This window comes from Protopterus annectens, chromosome 8.part0 (assembly GCF_019279795.1).
Source record: "Protopterus annectens isolate FY-2018-M chromosome 8.part0, PAN1.0, whole genome shotgun sequence".
NCBI lineage: Eukaryota > Metazoa > Chordata > Ceratodontiformes > Protopteridae > Protopterus > Protopterus annectens.
In genome coordinates, this window is record NC_056741.1 from 1,243,142,863 (window position 1) to 1,243,162,267 (window position 19,405).

The window sequence follows — 19,405 nt, forward strand, 5'->3', positions numbered from 1 at the left end:
GAGATGACTGGAAAACAATGTCCGACTTCATTCACCACCCCTCATCTACCCGTGGGTTGAGTGATCTTTTAAATTTTAAAAGTGCCCAAAGCTAAGGAAATGGCATCCAAATTACACGATTCTGGTTTACTTAATATTTTAATGCATGTGAAATGTAGATGTTTTTTGAAGAAGCCAAATGATGCAAGTATTCACTAGATAAAAAAAAAAAATTGCTTTTTTCCCAAAACAGCAGTATCCTTGTATTTTTATTATTTTTATATTATTGGTTTTACAGTTATTTTTTAGCATTTTTTTGTGTTTAATATTGACGTCAAATATTAATTGACTGCTCAGACTGCAACTGTTTATCATGCTGACCTTAGCTGGCTTTCCAAATCTCCATACTCTTTAGTTACCTTTGGCTGTTATTGTTGTTATGTTAGTGAATCCGAGCTTTCTTCATTGCTTATTCTTTACTTTGTAGGTGGGGATGTCGAACTCGTGGAAAACAGGATATTTTGCATGAGTTTGTGTGACTTTGAAATTTATAGAAATGCAGAGAGAGGGAGACAGAGAGATCAGGAGATTGGGACCAGACTTCTTACATTTCTGAGTCCAGTGAATTCGTTCCAGTACAAAAACATTAGTATTTAATTTTGTGTGTCTTATAAGGTCATTTTAAGTATGCACTGCTGCTGGGGTTCAAACATTATAGCTCCTGTGTAGTGCATTTCCATTATGGAGATATAATGTTTTGTAGCAAACCTCTCTGCATTTTCTTACTTTTTATCCTGATTTATTTGATAGATGTATGTTTAGCAAGACAGCAATGTGTCCCTGTTCAGAACTGCTAAAATTATAACTTTTGTTTATTAAGCTATTACTTCTGTAGATACTTCTAGAAATAAGTAAATATGTCGTATAGACAACTTCCTATGTAGAAAGTATTGCAAAACCTAGAGACAACATTTTTAAGGAACTGGAACAGAGCATAGTCATGTGAGAAACTGCTAAAGATGTTTGCTAGAACACTTGGTGCTACTTCCAAACACGTTTATTGCATAAATTGTAAACAAGTGTGCTATTCACGTAGTAGCTGAGGAACAACTGCTACAAGTATACCTGTGTGCAATAATGAAAAAGGTACCATAGGGTATGTTAAAAAGCACAACAAGGCAACAGAGAGTATGGACCAAGGCTTAGACAATGTGTTGCTTACCTAGAAATTACTTGGCTTAGTCAGACCCAAGAGCATCATCATCATTTTTGATTTTTTTTTAAATTGTTCTTGATTTAATGTGACTTGAAATGAAAAAAGTATGAAGTACTGTTACCATATGTCCCTCTTTATGCAGGACATTTCCTGTTTGAGCTGTTGTGCTAAAAAAAATCATAGATAAAAAAATAAATAAAATAAAATAAATATTTTAAGAATTTAGGGCAATGCTTTTCTAATGTCCTTCCTTTCTCCTTCTAACAGTTGGAAGTAAGCAATTATTTTGAATCTGGAATTCCTTAAAAAATTCTTTATGAAAGAAAAAGCTTTTCAAGTTAAACAAGAGTGAACTTCTTTTTTTGCAAAATACTTCAGTCCAGTCCTTCGTACGGCCTTCTGGGTATGGTTTGCTTTGCAGAATATAATATTTCTGTAAACATTGTTTAACTTTCGACATTCAAAAGCATGACAATCATAAAACAAAGAAAACAGAAAAGCAAAATTCAGTTGCAGTTACATGCTGACACATTTTCTTTTCTTTTGCATTATTTATGGTTGTTAAGGAAATCTTGTAATGTGTATATTGTGTTCCTCTATGTGAATTTGTATGTGTTATATTCATGTGTGTGTGTGTGTTTGCGTGTGTATGTCTTTGTGTGTGTGTGTGCACACACGGGCACACATCCGTGTGTATGGGTTCACTGATATTTGGATATCAGGAGTTAAAACAGAACCACTAAGCCACATCACCACTGTAGTAGGAAGTGACAACAGAGTTTATTTTATCTGATCAGTTCAGCAGTTCTGGGAACTTAAGTTGTGCTTTTGGTAGCCTTATATAGAAAGAATCTTGCCATTTCCTTTTCTGATATCAGCACTTTGGCACATTTCAGAATTTGCTCTCTAGAAGAGTATATCTAACTCCTGATTTTCTCAGTACTTTTCTGCTACTTGCATTAGTTTGGCTAGCTATTATCATAGCTAATTTCCTGGGTCTGATGTCTGGGACTCTGAAATCTTGCTAATACACCTATGCCCTTCAGATCATGAATCAGAGCCCATAGGGCGAGTGTGTCCACTACCTGGGTAGCAAGAATAATGTACAGCATTGCAGTAGGTCCCAGTTTCACAGTGCATACCCATGCAGTCAATGATAATTACCAAAGCATTTCTCATCTCTCTAATGACAGATGGATGGAGGGTGCCCAGCACAAGGACTGGCACAAGGGTCTCTTCTACAATTTTAGACCACTACCAGAACAGCATGCAAATGTAAGACAGTCATGAAGTAGGCATTCAGCATCCTCTGCCTCCATATCCATCCATGCACTGCTTCATATACCCCAGGAGATGCAAGCTGGAGAGACAAAGATAGCTGCAGCAGTGGCGGATGGGACAAAGGGTCTAACAAAGGATTTGAAAAGGCTAAATAAGTGGCTAGGAAGGTGACAGATGAAGTTAAAAGCAATAAAAGGATTCTATATAGACATCTTTCTGAGCAGGCAATAAATATTTCACAGAAGCTTAACTGTTTATAAGAGAGAATGGAACTACAGTCAGGTACAGCTAAAACAGCAAATGCAGATGTTTTCAGTAAAATATGTTTAGCCAATATTGAGAAGCACATTGTTGTAGCAAGGCAAACATTTGCATGTGTTAAGCAGAAATACGACTGTTATTAAAAAGTAAGAGACAGCAGCAAATAAAAGAGAGAGATTGAGAGGTACAATGGTACAACACTGCATCAATACTACATAAACCACAAGAGCAAATAATGCCAACAAAAACAAGGTAAACAGGCTCATGCACTATATTGTGGGATATACTGATATATAGATCTTTTTTTTTTTTTTTGTGGCAGATCATCAAGCTTCCCCTTAATTGATGCATATTTGATGTTCTTCGTGTTTCACTGTTGCAGTCATTACACTTGGGTAATCCTGCTGGCAGGTTGCCCTCAGTCAATTCCAAAGTCTTGGGTCCTGCGTCGGCTGCCGTCGCCCCTTCCCTGACATCAGGTCGTCAGGGGTATAAAAGAAGCAGCTGACGGCATTTTCTTAAGTCTTTCTTGCTGCGCGGTGCCAGAAGCAGAAGCAGTTCGCAAGTGCCGGTCGGCCGACTCCTGAGATTTTCGAGTTCGAATTTCAGATCTGAAGTCTTCTATAAAGCTAAGTACCCCGTTGGAGAAACTTTTTTCTTGCTCCAGAACCGATGTCAGAAAAAGTTAATAATTGTATTTCTTGTGGGAAGCAAATACCTCATAAGGACTTTCATTCTTACTGTATTCCTTGCCTAGGCCCTGATCATAACTTTCTGGGTTGCCGGTTTTGTGCTAGATTTAACCAACGCACTATTAAGCGTCGGTATGATTTTGCCTTAAACTACTTTGGACACGGGTTTAATTATCCAGAAATGTCATCGGAAAGCCATCCAACTACCAGAGTTCACAAAAAACGCAAAGAAAAATAAAAAGAAAGACAACCGAGGCCCAAAACCGACAACGAAGCTTCTCCTAAGCTAGTCGCCGGTTCGCCGGCTCTCAGTGAGGTGCTTTCATAGCCCCTGACGACTGCTACTTTAGAGTCACAAGCCATTACCGACTCCCACATGAAGTCGGCCATGCCACTGGAGAATCAAGGTATTGGAGCCTCGGACACTAATCCTTCAGATGGGTCCGGAGCTGCTGAGCAGGCACTGGCTTCTGAGGGTGTTTTCAGACCCAAACATCTATACATTAAACCGACTTCAAAGGCAAAGTCTAAAGCACCTTCAAAGAGACTGACTATGAATCTTCAGATCGGGTTTCCATTTCTTCTGATTCCTCTTCTGATCAGGAATATTCTTTTCCCCCCTATGATGATTCGATGCTGAAGAATCCATACTTTCAGCTTCTCCTCCTGAGGACTATTCTTTTGGGGAAACCTTACATACCATGAGGGAGCATATCCACTGGGAGAGCCAAGATTTTTCAGAATCTAAAAAGGGGCTCAGGGATTTCATGTTACTACCTCAGCACAAGCCACAAGCCATCCCTCCTGTGTTAGACATTGTAGATGATGTGTTTTTGGAGTCTAGCCTTACCCCTGACTCCTTGCCTCCAGCTCCTGTTAAGCCTGACAGATATTACAGGGTTCCTGACTCACATAAATTCCTTTTTAAAAACCCTGCTGCAGACCCAGATACTATTTCTCAGGGTCCCAAGGGAGTCAAGGCTTCCGCTGCAAAAAACCCTACCCCTTCTGACAGGGATGCTAGGGCACTGGATAGATGGGAAAAAAGGTTTACACATCTGCTACCTTGGCTATAAGGGCCTTAAACTGTCAGTTTCATATGCTCAAATATCAGCAACATGTCATGGCATTGATTAAACAAAAAATGTTGTTAAACTCTGAATGTGCAGAAAACAAGGAAATACAGGATATATTGCATGCAGCTGAACAAGTTGGAAAGCATACTTTGCAATGTGGTTTTGATTCTTTAGAGGCCTCCTGCAGGGCCGCAGTTACGGGTTCTGTAATTAGAAGGCATGCTTGGTTAAAGGAACAAAATCTGCCTGATCATGTTAAAGTTAAATTATTAGATGCACCTTTACAGCATAATGCTTTGTTTGGTGTAAAGGCAGAAGAGGTGTTGAAGAAAATGGAGGACAAGGCTAAATCTATGCAAACGGTCAAAGATTTTTTGCAAGTACAGCCACCTAGGTTTAGTGGACACTGACCAACAAATAATTGGTCCTTTCCTGTGTCAGACAGACCTCAAAGTGGCAGACCCAGATGCCCTAGAGGCAGATCTCAGGCTCAAGGTTCATACAGGTCAAAGCAATGGGGTGCTTCTACCTCCAAAAGTGGAGAAGACAAATCACAACCTTACAGGAAATAGTCCCAATGACTTCCCCCTGCCTGCACCAAGCACTTATTTCCTGACAGCACCCTTAGGTGGAAAATTAGCACTTTTTTCTCAAAATTGGCACATTATAACCTAGGACAAGTGGGTTCTAAATATCGTGTCACAAGGCTACAAGTTCCATTTCCATACCCTGCCAAAGACAAACGTCTGGCCAGATCTGCCAAAACATCAATGGGCAGAGGCACAAAAACAAGTTTCCTCCCTCATGGGCATGAGAGCCATTCAGCAAGTGCCAGAGCAAGAGCTGGGGCAAGGATTTTACTCAAGACTGTTCTTGGTACCCAGAAAGGACAAAGCCTGGAGGCCAATACTGGATCTATCGATTCTGAATACATTCCTGGATATACCAAAATTCAAAATGTTGACTTTGCAGCAGCTTTTGCCCATGTTGGGCAAGGACGCTTGGCTTGTAACTTTAGACCTAAATGAGGCATACCTGCATGTCCCATTCAGACAAATATGCAGAAGATATCTCAGATTCAAGGCTGGCTCAATGCATTACCAATTCTCTGCACTGCCCTTTGGCTTATCTACTGCGCCCAGGGTCTTTACAAAGTGCCTGGTAACAGTAATTGCATTCTGCAGACAAATTGGAATGCAAATATATCCTTACTTGGATGACTGTCTAATTCAAGCAGAGAATAAGGACATCCTTCTACAACTTCTGGCATTTGTGAAAAAACTTGTAACATGCCTAGGGTACACAGTCAACAAAAAGAAATCAAAACTAGTACCCCCTCAAGAGATAATATTTCTGGGTGCAAGCTTAAATACAACTGCCCAGATGGCTTATCTCACGCCAGACAAACAAAGGCAACTGACTATCTATTTCAAAATGTTAGCAACAAAGGCCCAGTTATCTGCAAGAAAAATTCTGCAGGCTTTGGGCTTCATGGCATCCTGCATCCTACTAATTCCATATGCAAGACTGCATATGAGGAAACTTCAATGGTACCTAAAAAGTGTTTGGACTCAACATTGCCACAGCCTGGAAACTATAATTACTCTCATTCCCTGCCTGCAACAGGAGTTTCGATGGTGGGCAAAGGCTTGTCACCAAAACAAAGGACAGCCATTCACATTACCCCCAGCCAGGCAGACACTAACAACGGATGCATCAGATTATGCCTCCAGGTAGACCTATTATTTCTGGAATAGGTTCTTTTTTGGAAAATGTTAACTTGTTTTTGGACTCTCAATTAAAGACCTACTTATGTAAGATAACAGCTCACATTAGGAACACACAGGACTTGATTAATAATCTGTTGAATTTGAAATGGAATTTTGATTATTACTGGGTCACTGTAGATGTTAAGTCTTTATACACCAATATTAATACCAAATGGGGTTTGGAATCCATACAAAATATGATGGGTGAGAGACCTAGAACTAGTTTCCTTATTACCCTATTGGAGTTTTGTTTAACTCATAGCTATTTTTGTTTCAACAACACATATTACCTGCAAGTAAAAGGCACAGCAATGGGTGCAGCATATGCACCATCATATGCCATCATCTATATGGATTACTTTGAGAAAAAATAAATTTATCCTACTAATTTTTTCAAGAACAAAGTAATCCTGTACAAACGTTTTATAGCTGATTTGATTTTTATTTGCAAGGGAGATATTTGTGAATTCACGGATTTTTTTGAAGTACTTAATCAAAATGAACACAATTTACAATTTTCATATGAGATCAGTAGAAATAAGATTAACATTTTAGATCTAGTTTTGTTTGAGAAGGAAAATAAAATTGAGTTTAAACCATTTAGGAAGGAAACCTCAGTAAATATGTTCTTACATGCTACTAGTATGCATACTCAGCATTTAATAAAGGCCCTACCATTTGGGGAATTCAAAAGAATTCGGGATCATACCAGTGTTAAGGAGGATATAGATGAAGAACTATATACAGTACTCAATAGACTATTGGAAAGAGGATATGAATATAATCAACTATTAGAATGTAGGGATAGTGTGATTAACAACACAAGATTAGTTGATAGAAGGGAAAACATCATAACATATCCTAATAAAAGGGAAATTAGTGTAAAGAATAATGTTGAGAAAGTGTTCTTTATAACTAAATTTTCCCCTTTTTCTAACATATTAGTCTCATTAGTTAGAAAATTCTGGTACTTAATATGTGAAGATGATAACATTGGTGAATTGTTCCCCAATCAAGTGAATTTTTCATTTAGAAGGGGAAAGAATTTAAGAGAAATCTTGAATAATAATTTTGTACAGCATATTAGATCTACCCCTGTGAGGGTGGGCACTTTTGCTTGTGGTTCATGCAGCATATGTAATAGAGTTATTAATATTGATATTATTAACAATATATATCATATTTCTAAACATTTTTTTAATTGCAAGTCCACTAGTGTAGTATACATAATAGGCTGTTCATGTACGGACATTTGGTATGTAGGACAAACTAAAAGGATGATCAAAACTAGAATCTTAGAACATCTTAAGGATATAAGAAACCTTAATGTTATAAGTCCTGTTGCTAAGCATTTTATGGATATTCATGATGGTTGCAGTGATAGCCTGAGATTTAGTGTATTGGGGAAACCTTTTATTCATAAGGGAGATGATATAGTAGGCAAACTCTTAGAATTGGAAACAAGGATGATACTGAAATATAAAACTTTGAAACCATTTGGTCTCAATCAGGAGCTGGGTCTTTAATTATACTCTAGAAGAACATTTTTTTGCACATATTGCTTATATTGTTATTGAAATTTCAGTAATTTTGGGAATGATAAATACATATATTATGTAATTTATTTATATTTATCTATGTGGATATAATTTATTTGATAGTAATTGACATAGGAGAATAATTATTTGTATTTTGTATGCAATTACACTCTGGTATAATTTTTATACATTTAAATTAATGAATTATATGTGCTTGATGATCTATTGAAAGTGTATTATTTGGTTGACAATAGTTTATATTAACTAAAATAAGCATATGTTATTATTTATTTATTTATTTTGATATAAAACTATTTAATATTTGTATCTGATGGTTAAATGAAAAAATATAAAACTTGTGAAAAAATAGAAAAGTTGGTTGATAACAGTTTATATAAACTAATATAAGTAGATGTTATTGTTTAATTTTGATGCAAAGATCACTTTAAATTTTGATACTCAATTATACTAATTGCTAATTAACTAATTCAGTTACAATATAAAAAGAGTTCATATTGAAAGTTGTAATGTGATCCTTTGAAGGCGAATGGCCGAGGTACCAGATCGTTGAATAAAAAGAGTTGGTGGAATTTGACTGTTGGTGTGTTGTTTATCAAAACTAGTACCCACTCAAGAGATAATATTTCTGGGTGCAAGCTTAAATACAACTGCCCAGATGGCTTATCTCACGCCAGACAAACAAAGGCAACTGACTATCTATTTCAAAATGTTAGCAACAAAGGCCCAGTTATCTGCAAGAAAAATTCTGCAGGCTTTGGGCTTCATGGCATCCTGCATCCTACTAATTCCATATGCAAGACTGCATATGAGGAAACTTCAATGGTAACTAAAAAGTGTTTGGACTCAACATTGCCACAGCCTGGAAACTATAATTACTCTCATTCCCTGCCTGCAACAGGAGTTTCGATGGTGGGCAAAGGCTTGTCACCAAAACAAAGGACAGCCATTCACATTACCCCCAGCCAGGCAGACACTAACAACGGATGCATCAGATTATGCCTGGGGGGCCCACATGGCAGGAAGATGCATTCAAGGAACATGGACCTCAAACCAAATGCATCTGCATATCAATCAAAAAGAGATGCTAGCTGTCCAAAATGTCCTAACAGCCTTCAAGGACCTACTTCATCCAGGACAACTACTGATAAATACAGACAACACCACGGTCATGCAGTATATAAACAAGCAGGGGGGCAGACCTTCTTACCCCCTTTGCAGACTAGCCATGACTTAGTGGGACACAGCATTGGCTTACCAAGTACATCTGCAGGCACAATTCCTGCCAGGAAGGAAGAATACTCTGGCAGACGAACTAAGCAGAAACCTCATGGATCCCCACGAGTGGCAGCTGGATCCACAAGTATTCAGCATGATAACAAGGAAATGGGGATGCCCAGACATAGATCTATTTGCCTCCCCTCACAACTACCAACTAAAGAGATTCTGTACAAGGATTTATCACAGACAAGCATGGAAAGTGGATGCCCTATCCTTCAGCTGGAAAAACCTATCAGTGTATGCATTTCCCCCTCTGCCTCTCCTCCCCAAGGTACTCCTAAAGGTCAGACAGGAGAAGCCAAGGATGATTCTGATTGCACCAGACTGGCCCCACCAGCACTGGTACCCAATATTAAGGAGCTTGTCTCAATGCCCAGCTTGGACCTTACCTCAAGTACTGCATCTACTGTCCCAGCAAAACAATAAGATCCTGCACAGCCAGCTCAGGACCCTAAACCTGGCAGCATGGCAGATAATGTAGTCATACAAAACACTCCTCTCAGCAAAGCTGTATTGGATGTCATTTTGGAAGCCAGAAGGCCTAGTACTAGAAAATCTTATGCTGGAAAATGGAAGAGATTCTGTGCTTGGAACCAGGCACAAGGAACAAATACAGCTGTGCCAAATATTCTTCAGATTTTACAATACTTAACTGAGATGCTGGATAAAGGACTATCTTTTCATCTATTAAAATACATGCCTCTGTCATTTTGGCTCATTACAATGCAGAGCCCCCGATCTTTTCTCAACCCTTATTAAAACAGTACCTCAGAGGAGCCAAAAATTTAAGGCCTCCAAGGAGATCACCAATGCCTGCATGGGACCTCAACTGTGTCTTGGAAAAGCTCACCCTGCCTCCTTTTGAGCCAGCAGCTACTGCTGATATAAAGTTTTTATCTTGGAAAACAGCTCTGCTCTTAGCAATAACTTCTGCAAGACAAGTTTCAGAGCTACAGGCACTCATGGCTGTGGAACCCATTATCATTTTTTATCTGGACAGGGTCTCCCTGAGGACAAACCCAACATTTATGCCCAAAGTGGTGTCCACTGTGGCTCTTAACCAAACCATTCATCTGCCAACTTTTTATCCAAATCCACAGAACAAGGGGGAAAGGATTCTACATTCTTTGGACGTACACAGACAGCTTAGCTTCTACTTGGACAGAGCCAAAGTTTTCAGAAAGACTGAGCAATTACTAGTGGCATATGCTGCAGGATCACAAGGAAAGGCTATCTCGAAGCAGTCTATTTCAAAGTGGATAGGCCACTGCATTTGTTTCTGCTACTTATACCATGGCAAGCCAGTGCCTAAGGGCATTAGGCCACATTTCACGAGAGCTGAAGCCACTTCAGCAGCTTTTCTCAGGGGAATACCAACTAAGGACATTTTAGAGGCAGCTACTTGGAGTTCAGTGCACACCTTTACAAAGCACTATCATCTGCCACTCTACTCTAAATCCAGGGCAGGCTTTGCCACTGCAGTTCTGCAAGGTCTCATAGCCACTCCTAATGCTGTTTAGCTCCAGCCTCCCAACCATAGCTTTGGGAATCTACCCAAATGTAATGACTGCAACAGTGAAACATGAAGAACACAGTACAGTTGTGTACACTTACCGTAAATGTAGATGTTCGAGTGCATTCACTGTTGCAGTCCAGGTTTTACCCACCCGCCATCCCCCTTTTCTTCTGCTGGAACCTATGAGGTGTATTTGCTTGTAGATGAAGGTAAAGTTTATATTGGTGCATGTAATTTTATATATATTTATATTTATATATATATATATATATATATATATATATATATATACATTTTGGCTACCCTTTTAGGGGGCACCTGACATCTGGGCAAGAAAAACTAAAGAAAATGGCATCAGATGCTTCTTTTATACCCCTCATGACCTGATGTTAGGGAAGGGGCGACGGCAGCCGATGCAGGACCCAAGACTTTGGAATTCAGGCCGACTGAGGGCAACCTGCCAGCAGGATTACCCAAATGTAATGACTGTAACAGTGAATACACTTGAACATCTACATTTATGGTAAGTGTACACAACTGTACTTTCCTCTGTGATGGGAAATCCCCATGCCCACTGAGGTGAGTACCATCTGAGGAGTGTCATAGGAGCAGGCATCAGAGGTGCTTCTGCCCTCACCAACATCCAAGCTTTGAGAATGCTTTTACTGCAAGTGGCTTAACTTATCCCCAGGTGGTGAAGTGAACACTTGTATCATGGTGATGTGAACACTTGTGTCACCACAAGGACTGCCTATGCCCTTTTCTACACATATATGAATGTTCCTTCAGATGTGCCAACACACAAGGACTGCCCATGCCCATTTCTACACAGACATGCATGTTCCTTCAGATGTGCCAACATACAAGGACTGCTTGTGCCTTTTTCTACACAGACATTCATGTTCCTTCAGATGTGCCAACACACAAGGACTGCCTAGGCCCATTTCTACACAGACATGCATGTTTCTTCAGATGTGCCAACACACAAGGACTGCCTATGCCCATTTCTACACAGACATGCATGTTTCTTCATATGTGCTAACAAGGGTTACTATCACTGTCTTGGGAAGCCAAATATACTGAAGTCATAGATAGCACAAACGTGTTAATGTGTGCAGTCACCAGTCAAATGACAGTATAAGATATGTGTTTTACATAGGCTCACCAGATAAAATAAGGCACAAGCACCACACCCACATTTGTTCTGTATAGAACAATAAATTCATGTACATGCATGCATTTCAAACATGAAATGAAGTATTATTTTAACACCAGGTAAGCTTCCTTGAGAAATAAGTGTGAGAGTGAGTTAGTGCAGTAAATTAAGGCTATGAGTCTAACTAGGTGCTTCCTGTAGCCCCGAGTCTGATTCCCTTTGCTTTCTGTGTGATTCTGAGAAAGTAACTAAACTAGACAGTTCTGTGTGGAAAATGGATCGAACCCCTGCCTTCCAAATTATTTTCTCAATGTTTGTGGTGAAAGTGAAAAATAACGCGGTGACAAAAGTCCAAAAATCGGGAACAATTTAGAAATATTACTGTAATTCACTTAAAAAGGATAATGGAGCAACAGGTCTTGCATCAACATGCATTTTCTGAACATAAATTCTCTTGTATTATTGACTGACTGTAATCCTTAGTGATTTTTCAGAACATTTAATAGGTTCATAGGTAAGTACTATGCTATCGGCCCTGGGGCCTATACAAGCCAGCCAAAAAGGTACCCTGGCTTTTGCCACCCAAGAAAATTATTTTCCTGTGCCACTGTCGAGCAGAGCCACAAAGGTGATCCTCAGGGTGAATTTCTATTTCCCATCCAATCATCAAGATTTTTCTTGAAGAGTGCTAATGAGGAGCTTTGTTTGATATAGATAGGTAGTTTAGTCCAGAGTATAGGAAGTCTCTGGGACAGGAATCTGTCAATTTATGAATGATTGGGCAAAATTATGAGGCAATATCAGGGACATTCTGCAAAACTCTTCAGAGGTATAGCGGTGTAGCATGCATAATGACCACCTACAAAACCTGTAGCTTAACATACATTACTTATCTAGTATCAATAATTTTATTTTGTACCATTGGTCCCAATAAATAAATGTGTATATTAAACAATAGTTGATAATGTGGGACACTATTTCATTTGAAATAAGTCAGTGCAGTGATGCAATGCCACTGCCTCATACTGCTTGTCCCACCAGTTCACTTTCTGACTGGTATGCCTTTTCTCTGGAACATAAATGTCTGTTTGCCACTGTGGGCTTTAACTGAGTCCTAGAATTTCCTCCCCCTTTCCAAAAACAATCAAGATAAATTGGCTGTTTATTTTGTGGTGTGTGTGTGTGTGTGTGTGTGTGTGTGTGTGTGTGTGTGTGTGTGTGTGTGTGTGTGTGTGTGTGTGTGTGTGTGTGTGCAGCTGTTGATTGTCAGGAGAGGTTCCAGCTTCCCAGTGACAAAGGATAAACTAGGTATCAGAGAATGAATGGCTATAAAAATGTTAATGAGATACTTTGTCACAGAAGTATGGCTCTGTAAAGGTCTTTTACCTAATGTAATTGCATAATTATCAATCTCCTGGCCAACCCCATTTTTTTCCATTTTTCTACATGAGGTTGGGGTGTCATGAACTGTTGCCATCTATCTCAATTCAATACCACTCTCCTACCTTTCTCAGTAGTCATACCTGACTGTCATAGCTCTTCTCTCATATAATCTATCCATCTATTGGCTGGACATCCTTGTCTTTTCTTGCCTCCTTCCTGCCTTTCCCAAATCTTTTTCACCAAAGTATCTTCTGCTTTCCTGTACAAAGGGTCATAGGTGTATATTTGACTAATAACCACAGGGGCCCTTATAAGCCTAGCCATGCATCCCAAATGTATCCAACAAGATCTGGTCCACCAGATGTTATTTTAAGGGGCATATGTAAATTACGGTACGGCTGGTCAAGCAATTATAGGTTACCACTGTCCATTAGAGGCATAGGTGCCACACCAGGGGTTAACTTAAATAGGGTCAGGGAAGAACTGTGCTTCAGACGTGTGGGAAGCTTGTTTCAGAGAAGGGGTATTCTTTGAGAGATATACCTGTCCCTCCAACATGTCCTGTTCATGTCACAAGCAAGGCTTAAGTCCCTGGATTGTGTAGTTCTGATGCTATTTGTTTTGCAGATAGGAAAGATGTCCAGCATAGCAAAATCCAGGGATGCCTTGTATACCAGACATAGATCACTCCTCAACAGTCTGTAAGAGACAAAGTATAAGGCTAGCCCTTTGAGGTCGTCTGCATAGGACATATCGTTAACACCTTGTATTCTTTTTGTGAGGAATCTGTGTGGAACATTCCTATTGTTGCATGTGCCTGTTCTGGTACTTACTGAAGGGGATATTGTACTCCGTGATGGCCTTGTTGAAAGCTAAATACAGTGGAATGATGACTTTCTTGGGTCTAGTTGCCATACCCTTGCTTTTAAGTTGAGCAACATAGAATGATTTCTTTAGACACATATTGGTTCAAAGCCTGGTCACTGTCTACATGTCCCCAAATCACTGACAACTGGATCTACTCATGTCCCCAAATCACTGACAACTGGATCTACTCATGTCCCCAAATCATTGTCAACTGGGTCTACTCATGCCCCCAAATCACTGACAACTGGGTCTACTCTTAGAGGTGTGTTATCAATGAGATAATTTCCTCATGTTCAGACTTTGATTCACCTCAGACATGCTTCCAGATACTTGAAGCTGTTAACCTGCTCATCTATTTTCTCTTCTATCTGGAATTTTTACTTTTGTCTGATTTCTCTCATTTATTGTAATGACAGCCGTCTTATCTGTACTAAGTGTCATCCCATTAGTCTTCAGTTTCCCAATCCAGTTCTCTATCATTTTTTTGAAGTTACTGTTCAAACCCTGCTTATAGTGCACATTGTTTGCATAGAGCAGTGTTATTCATCTGCCCCCTTTGGCCTGTTTGCTAATGTAGTCTGTCACTAATATTAAATGGCAGAATGCCCAGAGCTAAACCCTGATGCACACCAACTCCCAATGGGAACACTTTCTTGAGTCCAAATATGTCATATTTGTGTCATTTGGTTCTTGTACATAACCTGCCCTAACTCTATCAGTGTCGGTCATTATACATAGCCTGTACTGATATTACCAGTGTTGGACCTTGTACATTACCTCCACTAATTCTGCCAGCATTGAGTCTTGTATGTAACCTATGCTAGTTCTACCAATGTTAGACCGAGTTCCAGTGTAGTAATCATTTTGCTATATTTAATTATTCATTCATTATCTTACACTTATGTTATGCTGGTCAGGATCAATATGTGGGTCAGCAGAGATTTCCTGACAAGATATGTGGGTAAGTTATAAAACAGTTTAGATTCATAGAGAATCCAAGGCCAACAAATCTTATGATAATTCAGGCTTTGCCATTATACTTCTTCAGGAAGCACCTCCTTTCTCCAGGAGGGACATCCCAGTAAAGCACAGAGTAAATTTGTGGATACCCATCCAGTCACTAGTTTATGTTTAAAGTAAGATAGTGAATCTCACTGTTTAACATGTAGGAAAAGTTTATTCCAAATGTTTGGGAGGTGCTGCCTTACAAGCATGCCTCTCTAGTATGCAGTATTTATCTTATTTATCTGTTGGTGAAGATTTAGGTCCCTGGTTCAAGTACTGCTGGAGATATTGAACTTGTGGGGAAAAAGGAGGTTCAGGGCAGGTGGGTCTCTATTGGTGCAGCAAGCTAGAAAGATCTCCCCTCAAAAGTTTTTAAGATACCGAATAAAGAGACAGACCTTCCAACATACCTTCATAGCTCAGGGACTTTAGGCCTGTGATCCTTTTGGTTTAGAATCTTTTGGGTCTTGCTAATTGTTTGATATGATTAATGAGATACACCCCAAAGGTGTCATTGTACTCAATAATTGTTCTGATCAATGCTGAGTATAAGATCATGAGGATATTCCTTTGGCAATTAAGTGGGCTAAATAAAAGGATTTCCTAACAACTCTTGTCACATGTTGGTAAAAAGAGAGGGAGTTAATCAGCTCACATATCTCATATCTAGATCCATGACAAATTTTTCATTTTGTAGTTGTGCGTTGGCTGTACATGATGTGGGGAGAGGTTGTCCAAAAGTGGTACTACACTTCTTGTCATTCAGTTTTAGCTTATTTTTAGTACACCAATAATTTACTAGAGAGAGAGAGAGAGAGTTCAGAAGAGTTTTGGTGTCATAATGTGACTTATCAATCACCAGGTCGCAGTCATCTGCAAACTTTGTTAGCCAGAGATCTCCATTTAGAGATCAGAGAAGTTAACACCAAACAAGAGAAGCTCCAGCACTGATCCCTGGTGGAGACCACTGGTCACTTTCATACTTACTGATGAGACATCTACAACTCATACTGTCTGGGCTCTGTCTTTCAGACAATTTGCTGTCCATCTTACCACATATGGGTAAGGTTTTTAAAGCAATTACCTTTTGCATAATGCTAGCATGGGGAATGGTACTGAAGTCCTTCACCATGTCAAGATATACCACATGCACTATATGGCCACCATCTACAGTCTTTGTAACCCTTTTGAAGAGGTTTATCAGGTTAAATACACAGGACCTACACTTCACAAAGTCAAACTGTTGGGGAGCAATTCAAACAAGAGTCTTGAGTTTGTGAGGTCAGTTATAATATACCCCATGGTTTTACAGATAAGGCTTGTAAGGCTGATAGGACTTTAACAACTCAGGCCAGATATAAAGCCACCCTTATGAAGAGAATCATTATTGCTGTGCACCACTCATTAAGGATGCAACCAGTAATAACTAAATGGCTTGAGAAGTGTGTCTGCAAGGATATGTTTAACACTGTTGTACAACCAAATATATGATATGTATTAATTAATAAAGATACTGTCAAAGGGATTGTTTATACGAGAAATCTGACAAAACCAAGCATCTTGCTTATTTCTTAGCCAGACGTTACAGTGTTGTAAAATGTTTAATGGAGACTTAACAAACCTTGTTGATAAGCTATGTGATGTAGCTAAATGGGTCAGTCAGTGGCAATACTGAATATTTTGACTCTGGCCTTTGATGAAATGAAACCCTAGGAAGAAGACTCCATGGGCCCCTCGCTGTCCACTGTCCTCCCTGCATATTCTCATTGTGCCCCCATGCCCCTCCTTCATGTTGGTCTTGTAACACCATTCCACTCACTTTTTCCCTTGTCTTCCCATACTTTGTTGAACTCTTCAGATTTTTCTTGCATTGTTTCAATATATCCTAAATCGCTAAGATCACACCAAAATAAATGAGGAGGAAATAATGAAATGAAGCCAGCAGTCTCAGCCCTCCCTTGAACCCATTGTGTTCTCGATGCTCTGACTTGCATTTTTAAGCATTTTTTTAAACCTTTTGAGTCAAAGATGGCCTGAACAAAAATTGTGGCTAAAGAAAGAAATGCATTCTGGCTTTTCACTTTCTCCCTGCATCATTTTACCATTCCCTAAATGGCCAAGACTGCAGTGTAATAACTGTGGAGGAAATAATAGAATTAAACTGATAGTCTAGATGCTGTTTGGATCTCAGAAGCCATGGGATTCTAGACAATGCAAGGTACATTTTAGAACCTATATACAAATGTCTTATTACATCACCAAACTTTGTAGAAATCTAAATGCTATTAATGTTCTAAACAAAAACTTCCAATCAACCAAATCAGACGTGTTTTTTAATATCTAAATTAAGTCTAGCTTTTGCTTTCAGTTGTTAGATAAATGTATCACTGTTTATTATATTAGAAGAGTAGTGTCATACAATAGTCTTATTTAATATAAACCCAGTTTGATCCTTATTTATGATTTTATCAGCAATTTCTCTTAACCTATTAGACAGTAATGTTGCAAGCATTTTATAATCTGCATTTAACTTTGGAATTGGTCTAAATGCCATGACTGATTCTTTCCCCCGGATTCATGAAGCTCGGCGCAAGTATGGCGTAAGGCTTGCACCGGCCGTGCAGCATAGATGTGGAGTAGACGCGTCATATGTGTATTAATGAAGGCGCACAGCTGCCACAGCCAAGTGCATAGGAAACGTGCGCGAGTGCAAGGGGTGCATCGAAGTTGCGCAGGGAGGCGTGTCAATGTCGGCTTTCGAGGAGCAACCCAAACTGCTGAATATTATATTCCGCCAGCAATAGTAATCGTACCTATCAGTGTCCGCGGAGACTGAAACGTATGCAAAGCAGAGTCCCTGCAAACAGAAAATGAAGAGTCAAACACAAATGCACGGTAGGGAATAACGGGTCCCTACCCATGAACAAATGACAGGAAAACCGTGTGCCTGTAGTCCAACGTAGTGTTGATAGCTATACCATGTGGAAGTGAAACGTATCAGATGTTAGCACGCCGCCAGTAGGTATGTCCAGTCCAATGGAGAGGGTCACCATCCGACCCATAATTTGAGAGAGGGAACATAGCTGTGCAGATATGTCCATAACAAAATACATGAGGAGAAATGTAGATATAGGTAGTGACCGTATGTCTGAATCATATCCCACAAGCCATGTAATAGTCACATACAAAAGGTATGTCCATATTTCACATACCAAATTTGATAGGAAATAGCATACGCATGTAAACGAAACAGAAGGGGCATATAAACGAGCCATAACAACACGGACACATGTAGGCTGAAAGGAACAGTATGATCCGTACCGTTGACTAAGATTACCACCTGCCCCACTTTGCAAGTGACAGTCCCTCTGTGGGCAGATGTGTCCTGAAACAAACATGTAAAACTGGCAAATGTCCAGAGAATATAGGACATAATTCCTCCGTAGACGTCATGCAATAGTTGCATTAAACATATTTCACTGGACGTATAATACAATAATATACCGAAATGCCACAAGAATAAGCTTAGATATAGGCAAGAATTGTAAGTTCTATCTGCTGAACTGACCTTGGGTACGTGTCGGCCTGCAAAATATGCTGTGTTCACCGCAACTGTCACAGTAGGGTTGCCACCCTTACAAATGGCCAAAGTGGGACATGTTTGGTACAGACATCAGACTGTACAGGCCGACACATACCCACGGCCAGTACAAAGGACTGAACATAACTGTTTTGCCTACAGAAAAGCGTATTCCTGTAGAATTTCACTTGCTTATTCTGTTTCTCATAACAGTCAGGTATTTCAGATACAGAATTAACTGTTTAATGCAAGTATCACATAAAATATAAGAAATATGTGTGTCCTAAAATCTCAGGACATTTGCCATGTTGACAATTACATGTCAGGACACAACTGCCCAAAGAGGGACTGCCCCTCGTAAAGTGGGGCAGGTGGTAACCCTATGTCACACTGTGGCCAATTGAAAAGGTGGAAACACAACCGTTGACTGTGGGGAGGCAATGTCCACAACGGTCGGACATGTGTAAGGAATAGCTTGGACATAGGAAAAGGTGCCATCCTACCAATGAGTAGAACAGGCTGGCAAAATCCGGAAGTCAGCTGTCTAATCCGAACGTGTATGTGACACAGTCGAACGGGTAGTACCCGGATACACCAACCAAGTAATGAAAGTGAAGTAAGGACGTGTACCTATGTGCGTGAGGTATAGTATATGGAAAGCAAACATGGCAGGGTAGTCCACACAACCATAAAGGTACCCGACACATGTAGGGTAGTCAATGTGTAACTCTGGCAGTGCCATGGGCCAACAACCAAAGTAGTGCTCTATGGGGTGTGAGTAATTCGC

General features: G+C 39.7%; 1 protein-coding gene across 2 annotated transcripts in view; it reads left to right on the forward strand.

Annotated features, from left to right (window-relative positions):
* Window positions 1–19,405, forward strand: part of LOC122809331 (histamine H1 receptor-like) — a 396,814-nt gene that overhangs the window by 47,041 nt on the left and 330,368 nt on the right. The gene's annotated exons all lie outside the window — the stretch shown is intronic.